General features: G+C 36.9%; 1 protein-coding gene across 1 annotated transcript in view; it reads right to left on the minus strand.

Annotated features, from left to right (window-relative positions):
- The window catches only part of UBE3C (ubiquitin protein ligase E3C), a 183,000-nt gene that overhangs the window by 33,502 nt on the left and 133,157 nt on the right, over positions 1-16,341 (minus strand).

Raw genomic sequence — 16,341 nt, forward strand, 5'->3', positions numbered from 1 at the left:
GCAGCCATGTTAGTCTGTATTCGCAAAAAGAAAAGGAGTACTTGTGGCACCTTAGAGACTTACAAATTTATTTGAGCATAAGCTTTGCATCCGATGAAGTGAGCTGCAGTTCACAAAAGCTTATGCTCAAATAAATTTGTTAGTCTCTAAGGTGCCACAAGTACTCCTTTTCTTATAGCTCTGAGATGTATACCATACTTAAGCCAATATCATCTCATGGAAAACCCCAACTGATTTTGCACTTGTCTGTAATTTTAATGACTTTTTGTTAGCATATCACTTTTTCTTAAAATTTCTGGTTGTAGGAAAAAGCTTTTGTTTGTTGTGCCTAGTGTCTTGCATAAATTTCATTTGGTTGACTACGTTCTTTCTCATCTACTGCTTTAAATGGATACAATATTCTCTCTCATCTTCTGTACCTCTATTTTTGGATAGTATTGCTGGGGTCATTATAATGGTTGCCATACTGCAACACAGAGATTAAATACCGTAGCATTATACTTTATGCATATTGTAGCAATTTTATAGGAACTGTGTAAATAGTTATGTTCATTTTAGGATGTAACACACTTCTATTGATATACCATAAAAGTAGTAATAAAAATTTACATTTCTATCATGCTTTTCATCCAAGGATTTTGCAGTTTTACAAATATTAGTGAATTTATCCTTCCAACACCCACCTGTGGTAGGCATTATCCGTTATCTATTTTCCATAGCAATGGAAAAATGAGGCACAGAGAATTTAAGCAACTTGCCACAAGTCACAAAAGTCTGTGGTGGAGTGAAATAGTCCTGGGCCTTAACCTCAAGACCATCTTTTCTCCCTTTATAATATTAAATAGTTACATTTACATTTATTACTTTATGAGTGACACTCAAAGTGGAAAAATTTAATTGAAATTCTGAGGGACATTTGTGGATGGGCAGGAGATGATAGAATGTCATGGAAACAGCAGAAGAAGATAAACTAACATGTTTTGAGAATGCTGTTTTTATCATGTATCATCAGAATAATCCTCAGGGCAGGGACTGCACCTTTTCTATATTCAGCACAATACTGAGCACATTCCACAGATCCTAAGTAGGGTGACCAGATGTCCCGTTTTTAAAGGGACAGTTCCATTTTTGGGGACTTTTTCTTATATGGGTGCCTATTATCCCCTGTTTTCACAGTTGCTATCTGATCACCCTAATCCTAAGGCTATATACATTGTCCATTTCCCTACTACTTATGCACTTCACAGGCACATTAGATCTGTGTATTATGGTCAGAGGCAGAAAGACAGCTATGATGGAAAAGCTCTTCCAAAGGGAAGTTCTTGTATGGTGTTCTAATATTGGCCACACTTTGAGTTGGTCTAGTCATTTCAGTGTGTAACAAATTAATATAGAATGTTTAAAGGATTTGGTAGCTTGGAATAACAAAGCTTACATGAGTGATAGAGCATGCTGATTAAGGATCCAACCCTGCAAAGCAGATACATGCATGTACTCATGCACCCACACTGAGTGTGATGGGACTCCAGGAAGGGGTCTGCTCCAGTGAATTTGTTTGCAGGATTGGGGCCCAAATAGGTTCTCACTTATGATTCCTAATACCTTCTGTATGAGGAAAAATTATTTATGATTACTTTATATACTCCCCATTAACCCTTTATAACCTACCACCACTTTAAAAAAAACACTGACATGATAAAAGTAAGAAACACCTAGAAAGCGAGTGGGGTCTTGAAGGTTCACAAAGGAAATGACTGAGTTTGAAAAGTCTGGTCTTTTAAAACAGTCATTTTCTTCATCAGCCCTCAAGACACCAGGGATATAGAGAGTAACCTTTTTTAAGTTAGCCATTTGTAAACAGTTATTAAATAATACCTAGATCTTTTATAGTGAAATTCATCTTCAAAGCTGTATAGGAACACTAATAAAAATGATAGAAAAATAGAGAATCATTAGTACTTTCTCCGCCCTTATATTATTTATATTCTAGTTATATTTCATCCTGTTCACAAATCCCTCTTTAAAATAGCCTACTTCTTTGCGGCTTGGTTAAACAAAAGTTAAATGTGAAGACTGACTGCATAAAAAAATAATTCAAGATGTGTTTTTTCGTTATCGTGACTCACTGCCCTCTCCTTACTCATTTAACCTTTTTTCAAAACTAGTATTTTCTTATTTTGAAGCATGAAATCATTTCTTGTAGACATGAGCATAACATTTTTGAAAGTGAGGAAAAGTAGATTAACATATTGCTTTTAACACAATTATGGAAAAACAAATTATAAAACAAGAATATCAGTCGTGTGTTACTATTTGGTTGCTGTAACCCATTGCCCTTCAGTCTGTATTTCAAGGAATGCAATCAATGCATTATATTATTGCAGTATAGAAAGACCCACTCATGTCATTCTACAAATGGAAAATCTGCTATATAAAATTTTTTCTTTTAAATATTGATGTACTTTTTTTTGGCCACTACTGCATAGCTCTTCTGCTTCATAAAACATAAGGCCAAGACTTTACAGTATAGGTGCCTAAAGTTATGTCTTAAATTCATGTTTAGGCACCTAAACAAGTGGCCCGATTTTCAAAAGTGCTGAGTATGCAAAAGGTTCATTTTGCTTCAATATGCTAATATTTTACTTCTAGAATTCTAAGTTGAAATATGATTTTCAAAGGATATAAAATAAGATGAGATTGGTGGTCTCAGACTAACTCCTGCTAGTTATTTATTAACATCACGAAACCACCACAACATACCACAGCACTACTAAAAACCTCAGCTCTTAGGAGGAGTAAAGTTTTCAGATAAAGCAAAGTCATTTGTAAATTGGTATTATCTTTGATTTCTTGCCTGCTGGAAATGTTGAAGGTCAGCAAGTACAAGTTCATAAAAGCTCCAGCCATTTTGGGTAACTGAGTGTTTCGGTTGTGGAAAGCTTGCTTGTCAAATTTGCTGCAGTCAATGTAAAAATCTGAAATTGATTAGAAGTTTGTGATAAGCAGACAATGTACTAGTGACTGACTGATTAACATTATCTTAAAAATCTAGGGATGTGGTTCTTAATTGTATATCATAGCATACATTACCAACGAAACTATTTGAGAATTCCTGCTATAATGATCAAGTCATTTTGATTCATAAATGACGATTCACACCAAAGAATATTTGTATTACAAGAATAGTGGAGAACCATTTTTAATCACCAAAACAATATACAGCACTTCACATCTACTCACTATCAGGGAGTGTTATAATGAGGACAGGCAAACATTCTAACTTACACTATAATTGATAGCTAAAAGTAGTTTAGGAGTACAGGTCAATCAAACATTGACTCCACCACTTACCTCTAAGGCTCCCTACACTTGTCATCATAAATCCTTCCCCCAGGGTATTACTTCAAGGGTCGAGAGTGACATATGACCGGAAAAAAGGGGTATTATTGTGACCCCTCTAAGAACTCCTCCCATCACCCTCTACCAACTGGAGTGGGTTTCAGTCCTGTAGAGCCTCCCCAAGAGTGGCTTGACCAATCAGGGAAAGTTCAGGGACAGGGAGACCCATCCAAAAGAGGGTCCTGTGATGCCTATAAGAATGCCTCCAACCACCTTCTTCCAACAGGCATGGGTTTCACTCCTTTATGCCCTCCTGGAAGAGAAACATATATAAATTGGAATAGGCACAGAATGAGGATCTAGGCAAAACCCTCAATCTCCAGAGCTCAACAATTGGCTGGTCGGCAGTACCACCCCTAAAACCATCGCTGTGTGGAATAAGCCATCTTGTTTCAAGAGCATATTTTTCAGACATTGTGGAAACACTGAGGGGAAAACATGGCCTCTTTCATTTCCCCTGTGAGAATTACAGAATATATTTTAGCTCTGAGGGCACTCAGTTGTCTGTGGAGAAAGCACTATGTCAGCAACAGTTCTGAGGAGCAGGAAGCTCTCGAGGGGAGCCCTTTGGCCTAGCCATTGATTCACATGTCAGAACCTGACTCCGAGACTCAAGCACTCATGAGGCAGACTGACTAGCATGATGGCCACTGAGCATAGAGGGGGAGAGATAGCTCAGTGGTTTGAGCATTGGCCAGCTAAACCCAGGGTTGCGAGTTCAATCCTTGAGGGGGTCATTTAGGGATCTGGGGCAAAAATTGGGGATTGGGCCTGCTTTGAGCAAGGGGTTGGACTAGATGACCTCCTGAGGTCCCTTCCAACCCTGATATTCTATGATTCATTCACCCCCTTGGAGGAAGCTCATTGGAGAAGATGAATGGCGAAGATGTTGCTCAAGTAAATAGACTATAAAAAGTGGAGGTCACGGATGGGGTATAGTGGGGTAGGAACTAACCTAGGGTTGCATAAATCCAAAAACTAGTGGACTTACAGCTGTTTCTTTTCTGATAGTTTTGACAGCTCACTGATACCTTTCTAAAGGACCTGGAGATGCTGGACAGCGCTGCATCAGAGAGAGAAGGTGAATCTGATCCAACTTGTTTTTGCTGTAGGTCAAGCCAACTTGTTGAAGAGGACACAAAGCGCAAGGAGGACGACACAAAGCGCAAGGATTTAAGGAAGGCCCTTGGCATAGCACTAACAGCCAGTGCCATGCTGAGAGTGTAAAGGAGTCATGCAGTCTACTGTACGCATTTCTGTTTATGCTGTCCTTAATCACTGTTTTAGGGAGAAGCTTTTTGAAGACTGTAAGGGCTGTGTTATAGATGCACCAGACCAACTGCATCATAAAACTGTATGTATTGGACTTCAGAGAACAGAAACAGAATGCTCCAGGCCCTTTGTGCTGACCTGTGTTTGTAAAGCTTATTAAACACCATTATTGTCATAGGTTATGCAATACGTCTGTGCTTAACCCAAGAAAATTTAGCACCAGGGACGACCTTGGTAAATGCTGTGCACAGCGCTTGAGATCCTAATGGTGTTTTAAACAAAATTACCAAACCGAAGGATACCCACTTAATGCATTATATTGACTGCTTGACCCACTCAAAAAGTTACAGAACATTGATTAGGAAAAAGACTAACAGTAAGAAATCTAAAAGGATTAAGTTAAAGAATAGTGAGGGGACAAGCATGTGATATACAATATTATAAAACTTGGTATCTGTAAATAAAAATATCTATTGAAAAGGTCTTTGTGAGTATTTGGATTTCTGTTATAAGGATTGCATGGCCCTTAAATAAGATGAAAGTTTTGATGGGGTATCTCAGGTTGTTTTCAAGGGTTGTGTGTCTTCTAAATAAAAATAGTTTGTGAAAACCCAGCTATTGTGTCTTTAACAGAAGAAACCTATTTATAGCAAAAGGCTGAAATGCACATAGTAGAATCCAGGGGAGGAAAACAAAACTGAGTTTAAAGCAAAAAATATCCTATATTCTGTATAAAACATAGATGTTTGAGACATGTATTTGAGTACAACAGAGTTGAGTTGACTCCATACCATCAAACTACAATGGTTTAACTATGACCTACTGAAAAAATGGGATTGTGTGGAACTACTGACTTCAGATGTAATCACGCACCCATGTTTCCTTAACGTTCCATCAGGGTTATGCATATTAGGCCCTGCTGGGGTTGGAAAAATTATCAGTCATTAGGTTTGATGGGTATTAACCCACAGTAAGGGGCGGGGAGGTAAGCTCTGTTAATATTAAATTATATAAAACCTCAGGAGTTTGTAGGTTACTATGGGTCAGTCCTTTTAATAACTCAAAGTCATTTCAAGTTTAAAAATACTGTATTTTCAAAAATAAACAATGGTTTAACCCAAAAATGAAATTTTGCAAGGGTTCACAAACCTCCATTATATTTATAAAATAAGAATATGCTGTAAGAAAAATCAAACAATCAAACATTTAAAAGCTATGAGTATTTGTAGGGTGTTTACAATGGTTGTGCTACATCCATTTTTATTTAAAAACCAACCAGAACTTTAAGCACAAAAAAAGAAGTGTTCAAAATGAAAAGACATGCATTGAGATCTACAAGGCCCCCAGTCAGGAGAGGGTGCAGTAACACTAAGGATTGTTGTATATGGTGATCTACTGTTTAATTCTGTAAGATATACCTACAATTCTCTGGTTTTGATTGAACACAAAAATATACTGTAACTAAAAATTAGACAAAACCATTAAGAGAATTTAATAAGACTATTTAAATTTTCACCCAAAGGGAATGTTTAGAGAGGGGTGCATAAACTCCTCATGTATCTATTTATTAAGAGCTGTAGTGATCAAAGCACCTGCTAACTACAGACACTGAAGTTTGTTTGAAACAAAGAGTTAGGTTGGTATAAAATCCTGAGCTTTTTTGGAGACTGTCTTTTTATAACAGAAACCAGAATGGCTGCTGCTGGACTGCAAAACATGTTGCTTCTTTTAACTCTGAAAACATATATTATATAATCTTACTCTTTGTACACACTGTCCTTACTAATAATGATACATGTCTTTATTGCAGTGTGATCTGTTTAGTATGGAAAGAGCAATTTCAAGCTGTATTTCACCAGGGCAAAGTACAATCCCATTTTAACTATGGTTGCGCTTAATACTACTACTATTTTTTTTTTAAATGGTATTCAACAGGTTGTACACAAGTTTGGTGCATTTGGGAAATAATACTAACTAAAATTTTGCTTGTTCTTTAATCCACAGGCCCAAATACACTTGTGGGGGGAAGATAACCATGTGCGAGCATCCCTTTTCCCTGTGGTGGAAAGTAAATTTCTATAACTGGCTTTTAAATGGGTCTTTTAAAAATTTGGTTTTAATGATTAAAATGTTGTTTGTGATTTAGGGCATATGCAGGAGATAGGGGTGGGGTTTTTAAAAAGGGATTTTGCTGCAAACTTTATTTGCAGGTATAGGTGCTGCCTCTGCTTAAGCACAATGTATGCAGTCAGTATGGGCATTCAACTAGGATGCCCTAGCATAGGCTATACTGCAGGTACAAAAAGTGTTCAGAAAGACACAGACTCTGCATGAAAAAAACAAGTTGCATGTCTGTCTAAAACTTTATGTGATAAGGGTCAGTCTTATGTTGACATGGGGCACAAATGCAAAGCGAGGTGCTATAAGCAGAGGTATCATCTCCAGGGATGTAAACAGTCACCTGTATTTTATGGATAAATGTAGAAAGCCTGAATGATCAGAAAAGTATAATTTTTACAATTTTGAATGCACGAAAGGGAGAGGGTTGCGTGTACCCAATTACATTTTTGCTATGTCCCTAAAGCCAGAAAAATCCTGGGAGTTTATGGACAGCAAGTGTCTTTCTGCCTTTGTTAAGATGTTTTTTCAGAAAAAGCTCCAAGACTACTCATTCATACCGCACAATTCCAAAGGTTATGGCGAGTACTTCATTGTCAGGCAGTTACTGAAGGAAAAGATATGGACAGAACTGATAATATAATGTAGTAAACTGATGTGGACGTGACACGTTCACAATGAAAATTTAAACAAATTTTATTAATCGGCTGATTTAACACACTATTTTACAGTAAACTGCGAAAAATGGACACTGACTCCTGCCTATACAGGGGTCTGAGCTGCCTCATTCTTCCGTTTTGTTCAAATCCAAGGTCTGGTCTTGAGATGTGTGTCTCACGCATGAGCAAAAACAGCTGAGGCATGACAGATTTACCCACACAGGGTTCTCAAAGGCCTTGTCGAGCTGTCAAGAGATTTTCAGAAAAGAAAAAGCTGCAAGTCTGCTGTTTTTTAGATTTATGCAACCCCAGATAGGTTCCTATTCATTAAACCCCATCCTTTTTATAGTTATTTACCTGAGCAATGTTTTTTGATGAGCCACAGTTGCCTTCCTCCATGGGGGTGAATGCTCGGTGGCCATCACGCTCGTCAGTCTGCCTCACGAGCACTCCGGTCCCGGGGTCAGGTTCCAACATATCCATCAACAGCTGGACTAAAAGGCTCCCCTCGACAGCTCCCTGCTCCTCAGAACTCTTGCTGATGTAGCGCTTTCTCCGCAGGTGATTGAGCGGCCTCGGAACTAAAACGAATTCCATAATTCTCATGGGGGTAATGAAGGAGGCCATGTTTCCCCTTAGCGTTTCCACGATTTCTGAAAAACACGTTCTTGAAAGTAGATGATTTCTTCCACACAGTGATGGAGTCTCATGGGGTGGTGCTGCCGATTGGGCAAATGCTGAGCTCCACAGTTTGAGGGTTCTGGCCTAGACTCTCGTGCTATACCTATTTCTGATTGGTACCTTTCCCTGTGGGAGATGTTCTTAGAGGGGTCACACGTCCCCTCTTCTGGACAGGTCTCCATGCCCCTGAACTTGCTCTTATTGGTCATACCCACTCTTGGGGAGATCCTACGGGGATGAAACCCATTCTGATTGGCAAAGGGTGGTGGGAAAAGTTCTTAGAGGGATCACACACAATCCTTGTTTCTAGTCATGTGTTAATCTCGACTCTGGAAGTAGTATCCCAGGGGTGCAGTTTCAGGTGGGTGGGGGCCTTAGGGGTTGGGGTCAATATCTGATTGATGTTGTACCCCTAGACTGCTATGTCATTTGCTTTTCTTGTTAGGCATATAAATTCTGCACATTTGGAAAAACCCTGGATGAACTGATATTTACTAAACTACTACATTGGTAGTGTTCCTGACCGAAGTTCCAGTGATCTGTTTTACAGAATTTTCTGGCTTCAAGTTTAAACATAATTTGATGGGAAGTAAAATGAGAATGTGGAAGTAAATTAGAAACAAAGTTTTACTTTTATGATCTGAATTACAATCTTTTAAAAATAGTCCAGTTATCTGTTATTTATCTAACCTCTAGACACACTTTATCAAGATAAATCAACATGTATTAATATCAGTAAACTGGTCATTTTAAATAAGAATTCAAATACAATGAAGAATTCATTTCAGTAAATATTCTGAACTTGACTTAAATGGACCTAGGTGTTTCCAAACTGTGAAAAAAGATCAGGATGCCATTACCACATACTTTTAACTATTTATTTATTTCTTGTCCAGAAACCTGATTTAGAGGCAATAAAATGCAATAAGTACACAAACCAGAAACAGAATCATCTGCTAATGGAACTTTTAATTGATAAGTGACCACTGACATGAGGTAATTCTTTCCATGCAGAGCTGCTTGCAGAGACCTTTGTGCACTTTATAGGTAAACAATCACTAACATAAGCATCAAAGAAAATTTAGATACATTATGACCCAATAAATATCACAATCAATCAATATACTGTTTTCCCTCCTAAAGATTTAGTGTTAAAATACCACATTTTAGTAGCCTTTTAGTGCTGGACATATATTTACAATGTTGGTACTAAGTTGAGTACTTTGTAATCAAAAGATAATTGGTTATGTTAAGTAAACCAGCACACAAAGGAATTAGCTGGTTGAATAACTATGTTAGAAAATAAATTCATACCAATGTATGTAAATATTCATAAACAGGCTGAGCACCTCCTTTAAAATATCTCAGGAGTTGCATATTATTATGTCATAATTAATGGAATATGCAACTTTCAGTGGTAAACTCTTATTTTGGGGATTTACTATTTTGACCCTTTTAAACAGATCAGGAAACTTGGGAAAAAATGAACTGCTAAAAAGAGATATTTTTCTTTTTTGAACAATCTTTTAAACTGCTTACTTCTCTTTTTAAAGTCATTGTAAGGAAGATTCATGTCATTTTTGACCAAACACAAAAGGACCGTGAGTTTAAGCAATTCTTGACTCCTTGATTCCATTTTGTTGTTTGGAAATAGAATTTTGGAAAGGATTTAAATAATGAGTTTGTACAAACAATCTACTTGTTTGTTAGCATACTAATTCCACACCCACCTTTTTGGGAATTAATGCTTGTCAATTGAGCTTGCACTACAAATGAATAATACAGTTGACTGATTTAAGCCAAACCAGAGTAAATCTTTACTAAATGGACAAAACTAAAGGAAAAAAAGTATAGCCTACAAATCAGGAAAAAATTCTGACAGTTAGAGAAAATTGGCAGAAGACGACTACCACGATCATGTATGGTGATACTATGGGTGCTATAGCAGCACAACTAGTGCGCCATAACTTAGACACTTCCTACAGCAAAAGAAGGGGTCTTCCCATCACTATAGGAACTCCACTTCCCCAAGTGATGGTAGCTAGGTCAATGGAAGCATTCTTCCATCAACTTAATTGTGTCTACACCAGGGGTTAAAATCAGCCTAACTACACCACTTAGGGGAGTGAATTTTTCATGCCTCTGAGCTCCATAGCTATGTCGACCTAACTTTTATGTGTAGACTAGGCCCAAGTGTGGTGATTGAGGCACCATGATTTTAGCTATTAAAATGAATAATAAATTTAACTGCTATCTCTGTAGTCTTTTCCTATTCATCTTTTTAATGCAGGGACGTATGCATGCGTGTGTTGTTTAGAACTCATTTACTCAAAGCCTTCATATGTATTCTGTACATGATTTAGGAGTTTAGGCCATAATCCAATATGCACTGTAGCCAATGGAAAGGTTCCGATTGATTTCAATGGGTTTTCTATTAGTCCCTAAGACAATTAAAAAGCATTTTAGTTCATCTGTAAAGGAATAGTGTAAAGGCAAATAAGATTAAAATTGGACCTATGGATAATATCTTGCACAGTAACAAATTAACTAGTCTATAATATTTCTAGTTTTGGATTAGCTGTATATACAGGAATTCTGCACATTGTATATGAATCCTTAATTATATACAAATATGAAACCTTGTGCACTATTTATCCTGTTAGGTTCGTCAATTAAAATCACAAAGCAAACTCTTCATATTTCAGAAATGTAATCCATTACATTTCATTAGAATCAATAATTAATTTTTCCCTATTTCAATTTGATTTAGTCATAATAAGCCATTTAGCATTTGATCCAATACCTTTCCATTCAGTAGTTATCTAATCTTACTGAAAGATACAACTTTAAAACTTCACTTGTCAAATATCTAAGCTTAATATAACACTCTTAGATCTCATTGCACATAGTCCACCATAATCAGATCACCACATATATTAAAAAACTATAGTATGTTGTGCAATCAAAGCAATTGAGAAAATACCTTCTTTAATATGCATCAATATAATGCCCACAAGGCCATAAATAAATTATTTCAGTCCTAAATTAATATTAATTGCTGTGATTGATCTTTATCATAGATTATTAACAATGTCCCTGCATACTATCATCAAAATATTAGTACCAATTTTTAAAAAGTTTAACATCTTTGCCTCTCTACCTAACATGTCCTCAGAATGCTGCTTTACCACTCATTTAGTTCCCATGCAGACAGGTTTTCATAATTCAAAGCAAGCAAAGAACAAACCCTTTGTTCTGTGTCCTGCCACCTTTCTAAGAAATAGGATACACCATGACAAAACAAACTCAAACTTCTTTTCACAAATCTTCAGTGTCTTCAGAGGACTTTTGATTCTGATTTCTGAAAAAAGCTTCACATTGATAGATCATACAAAATGAATCAGGGACACCGATCCACGGCTCACTAGTCCTCATCAATGGTCTAGAGGCAAAGAGCACAAATAGAGGAGATACAATCAACTGGTTCCCAAGACCAAATGAGCTAAGTGTGATGGAATGCTAGTGTCTGAAGCAATCAAAAATCCTGTCAAAGACATTAGAAGTCATACATGACAAAACAGTCTTATATTCAGAACCATCAGGCTTGCTCCAAAATAGAGGTAGTAAGAAACTATAAAAGTTTAGTTCCAAACATGAGAGGACTAACAAATTCACTTCTGTTCAACAATCTTTCAGCCACATCTCTAAACTAGCTAGTGATTCTGCATAAGAACGTAACAACTAAAACTGTCAAAAATCCCACCTTTTATAATCTAGTGTATAATATCAAGGTTCCAAATTATATATTTTGACTATTTATCACTGACAATTCTGATTTCTGATCCTTCTTTGGTCATTGACTGTGAACCACTTCACTTTTCTGCCTCAGATTCCACTTCTGTAAAATGGGGGCAGTTATAGTTACAAGGATGTTATAAGATTGATTTATGTTTTCACAGCACTATGTAAGTGCTAAGTATTTTTATAAGGGGTGTATATTTAGGTTGCCTAACACTTTCCATTATAAAAAAAATTGTAATCTTTTTTGAGAAGCTTTAACACCTCCATGTTTGCAGCAGAGCTTTGAAATTAATCAGATAGAAAGTTCTTCAGCTACAGAAGTGACTTTTCACTGTCCCATGAAATTCCATTCACATTTAGCTGATTTAGAAACTGTGAGAAATCACAATTTTCCTTCTCTTACTTGTGTTGCTCAAGAAAATTTTGGCAGCCTAACAAAACAACTGAACAGTAACATTCAAAGAGCTACATTTCTGCCAAAGCAGCAGAAACTGTACTGGGAAATCTAGGAGCCGGCAGAACAGCTGTTGTGGAAGGGGAGGGAAAGGAAGTTAAGCCAAGCCATATACTTCCCCTCCCCTTCCCTCCTATCCCCAGAGCACATCATAACAGCATCCCATTCACAGCTCTGGAGGCTCGACAAGGAACAGGAGCTTCTCACCTCGCAGAGAGGAGGACAGAAAGAGAGCTAGGATGAGCAGGTTCCCCGTTAACCTTGGATAGTCCACATCACCAGCAGTCCACCCCCCTGTGAGAGATAATAGCCTTCTCCTACTGCCAGCTAATGTAGTTAGTCCTGTAGCTTCAGTGGTAGAAGTCTGTGCTGCAGTGTTAAAGGTTCAAGATTCAAATTATTATCAGCTAATAATGCACCGTTTTTACAGTTGTACACAGAAGAATTTTAAAAAAATAATTACTTATGATTAACAACTATTATTTTCCACAGGATCGCTGCCCTGACTCATTCAGCGTACAGATTAAATGCACAAAGGGGCAGAAATAAATTTGCATGGGCAACTGTAAACCTTGCATTTCCAAACTTTCAACTGCTTAACTTTGCAACCTAAATGAACAACAGGTTTTTGGTAGCAATTTTGTAATTATTATCTAGATTTAAAGAGCCTCAAAATATAAAATTTAGAAGACATTTTATTAATCCTTAGCCCAATTTTATTAATCAATCAACCAACTAGCATTATGGATATATGTTAAGTTATTAAAAAACCTCTGGACAGGAAACAGAAAAAAGTAAATCCGGTTATGAATCCACACTGTACTGAAAGCCAAACGCATTTGGCTAATAGCACTGAATGGTTACTGGGATACATAGAATTTATGTAAATTATTAAATTTTAATGTATTTGCTTTCTGATAACACTGAAACTTTTTAAGTGAGAGTTTTCAGTGGCAACACTGTCTTTTGGTTTATGCAAATAAGAAATTGCTGTGGATGCCTGATTGCTAACTTTGCAGTATTCCCATTTTATTTACAAAAAAGCTTTTAATAATGTACTACTGCTTTTAAATAATTCTGCGCAAATGCATAAAATGAAGCATTTCTGGAAATGGATGAATGACTATTCAATAATGTCTTTAACTCAGACCTTAATACTGGCAAGTACTGAATAGTAAGGCCGTGCCTTATCTTTCTGTTTAATGAATCAGCTCTCTAAACATGCCAGTAAAAAGGTGTCTCTGCACCTGGATAGAGCTAATTATTAAATAACACTGTCACTTCATACCTTATGCAAACATACTGCAAATACAACAATAAACTATGCCTTCAAAATGTTAAATGATATATTCTCTGATTTCAAAGGGCAAAAACAAAACACTTGTTCTGACAGAGCTCTTTCTAAACAAAGGACAGCATCACTTTTTCTTTGTGCCTTCTCATGCCCTTATATTAATATTTAAGATGCAATCACAGAAGTGCTGTTAACTGATAATAAATAAAATTAAGGGTCCAATATTGCAATCAGTTTGTGGAAAAATAGTTCCAATAAATATAAGCATCTCCCATCCCTGTCTGCTCCCAGATCAACTCCAACTTCTTTTGGAGCTCCGAGAGGCACCTTTTGAGCCTTTAAAAGAAGAGATTGCAGGCAGCTTTAAACAGCTGTGATTCCTCCCACCCTCCAGCCCCCAACAGACTTATATTTGCTGGGCTCTGAAGACCAGGGAGAGAACGAAGTCATGAATCTATAGGCAGACGAGACCTACAACATTTTCCACAGTTCAGGGCTATTCAGAAGTGAGGTTTGGCTTCGGCCCACTCCTAATTATAGTGTGTCCTTCAAAAATGGATATGTTGCTTTAATGCAAGTGGCTAATTTGGAGTCTTCCCTGTTTCACAAGTCTTCATGTAGTGATCATTTGGATATTCGAAAGGTGGAGGGTTGCCCAAATTAATTTTTAGACCAGAATTCCATTCTTTCGCTATTTTTAAGAGGGCACTGCCGGGTTAAAACCAAATGTTTACAAAAATGTTCTTACTTGCATTAATGATGTAGTTTATTAAAACTGGACCATTGTTCCAAAAGTTTACTTTTCACAGAATTTTTGCATTTTTCTAACCCATTTTTAGTCCATATATAATAATTTTTTTTATTCTCATGCACTGAATTTTTTTCTTCCAAAAAACCTGCTTCCACAGAACTTTAAAAAAAAAATCATACCAACATTTCTGTGAGATAATCAATGGTATAAAACTTTGTTTTTTTCAGTTCTAAATTTTGGACCAATTGACCTGGCAGTGGTGTAACTTCTCTACTCTGCTCACATACATTGCAAATAGGGGCTCAACTCACCACCCCTTGTACACCTGCAGTTTTGCAAATACTCACTCCTGTGCACACATTTTTCCAGCATCTGGATAGTCTCACAAAGTAGAGAAGGACTAAAAATACAGAATCCATCTGAATGCATGATGAAAGTTTTCCTTTAAACTCAAATATGGAGAGTAAAATTTTCAAAATCTGAGACTTCAGAGCCTTAATCTCATTGAAAGTCAATGAGAGTTTCACACCAGTCCCAAAATTACTTTTGAAAATCAGATACTAGGTGCCTTTGAAAATTTACCCAGAGTTTTTAATCAATTAAAACAATAGCAATCATTGCTATGTTTATGGCTGAAATGCAAGTGCTCAAAATTACTGGTTAGAAGTCCCTGGCTTTAAAGAATGTTAACAAGAACTATACTCAATGCTCATTGTAACGCATTCTCAATACCAGAGCTGGCCAGAAAACAGCAACAAATTTTAGCAGAAATCATAGTGAAATTAAGCTCCCATTTCTCATTAAACTTTCATTTTCATTACCAACTAGTTACATTCAGCAGTAATTTATTGTAGTTTGGCTTTCCACAGCATCAAAATCCAAAGCCTCCAAAATATGGTACCAAAATTATAACACAGGTGCACAGTAAATGATAAACTCAAACATTGTGAAAGTTACTATATAAATAATACTTTTTATCAGCTCCCTTCTATGCTAAATTCTTCATGAAAACCAAAAAACTGGCACCCAAAATTTTCCCCTTTTAAAAATAAAAATGAAGAAAGATTTTTCAGAGCTGTGTTAAGGATTAGCTATGGAATACTATTGCCAGTGCAAGATGTACAGCTAAATTCCTGGAAAACGGCTCTTTACATTTCCCAATATATTGTAAAGGAAACATTTCTTTTCCTCCCCACCCTCTGAACTATCAACACAGTCAATACCTACACATGCAATTGGGTATCTATCTACTTCAGTTACTTAAAATGTGGGCCAAAAACCACAGCATTAAAATATTATTTCCTCTGTAGTACGTGGCACCAAAATTTAACACATTATTTATTATTGGTAGTACTGTACCCCCAGACATGGACCAGGACTCCAGTGTGCTCAGAGCTGTACAAACCAAGAACATAAGGACAGTCCCGGCGCAGCCAAAAGCTTACAATCTAAGACAAGAGAAAATAAATGGATACAGACAGATGGGGGAGCACAAGGAAACAATGAGACAAAACTGGTCAGCATGATAGGCAGTGGTCTCAGAACACCAGCAGCCTAATTGATGTCAAGTTTTTTGAAGGCATCATAGAAAAGGAGAGTTTAGAGAAGGGATTTAAAGGAGGATAATGAGATAGCTTTGTCATTGTTTACAGTGAGCTCCCCCCAAGAAAGAAGCAGCATAGGAAAAAGCCCAAAGGTACTTGCTTGAAAATTTAACAAGTGGAAAATGAAGACTGGCATCATCAGCGGCAGGCAGGAGGCAAGAGTCAACATCTCAATAGCAAATGAGAAATGATATTTCAGGGTGGGGACAGGCTGCTAAGGGCCTTTAAGTGAAGAACTTTCTAACAGCATTCTGAATGGATATGAGGGGGGCAGGATTCCATTTGTCAAGGAGAAAATTAAGCTGCAG

This window comes from Dermochelys coriacea, chromosome 2 (assembly GCF_009764565.3).
Source record: "Dermochelys coriacea isolate rDerCor1 chromosome 2, rDerCor1.pri.v4, whole genome shotgun sequence".
In the NCBI taxonomy this organism is placed as follows: Eukaryota; Metazoa; Chordata; order Testudines; family Dermochelyidae; genus Dermochelys; species Dermochelys coriacea.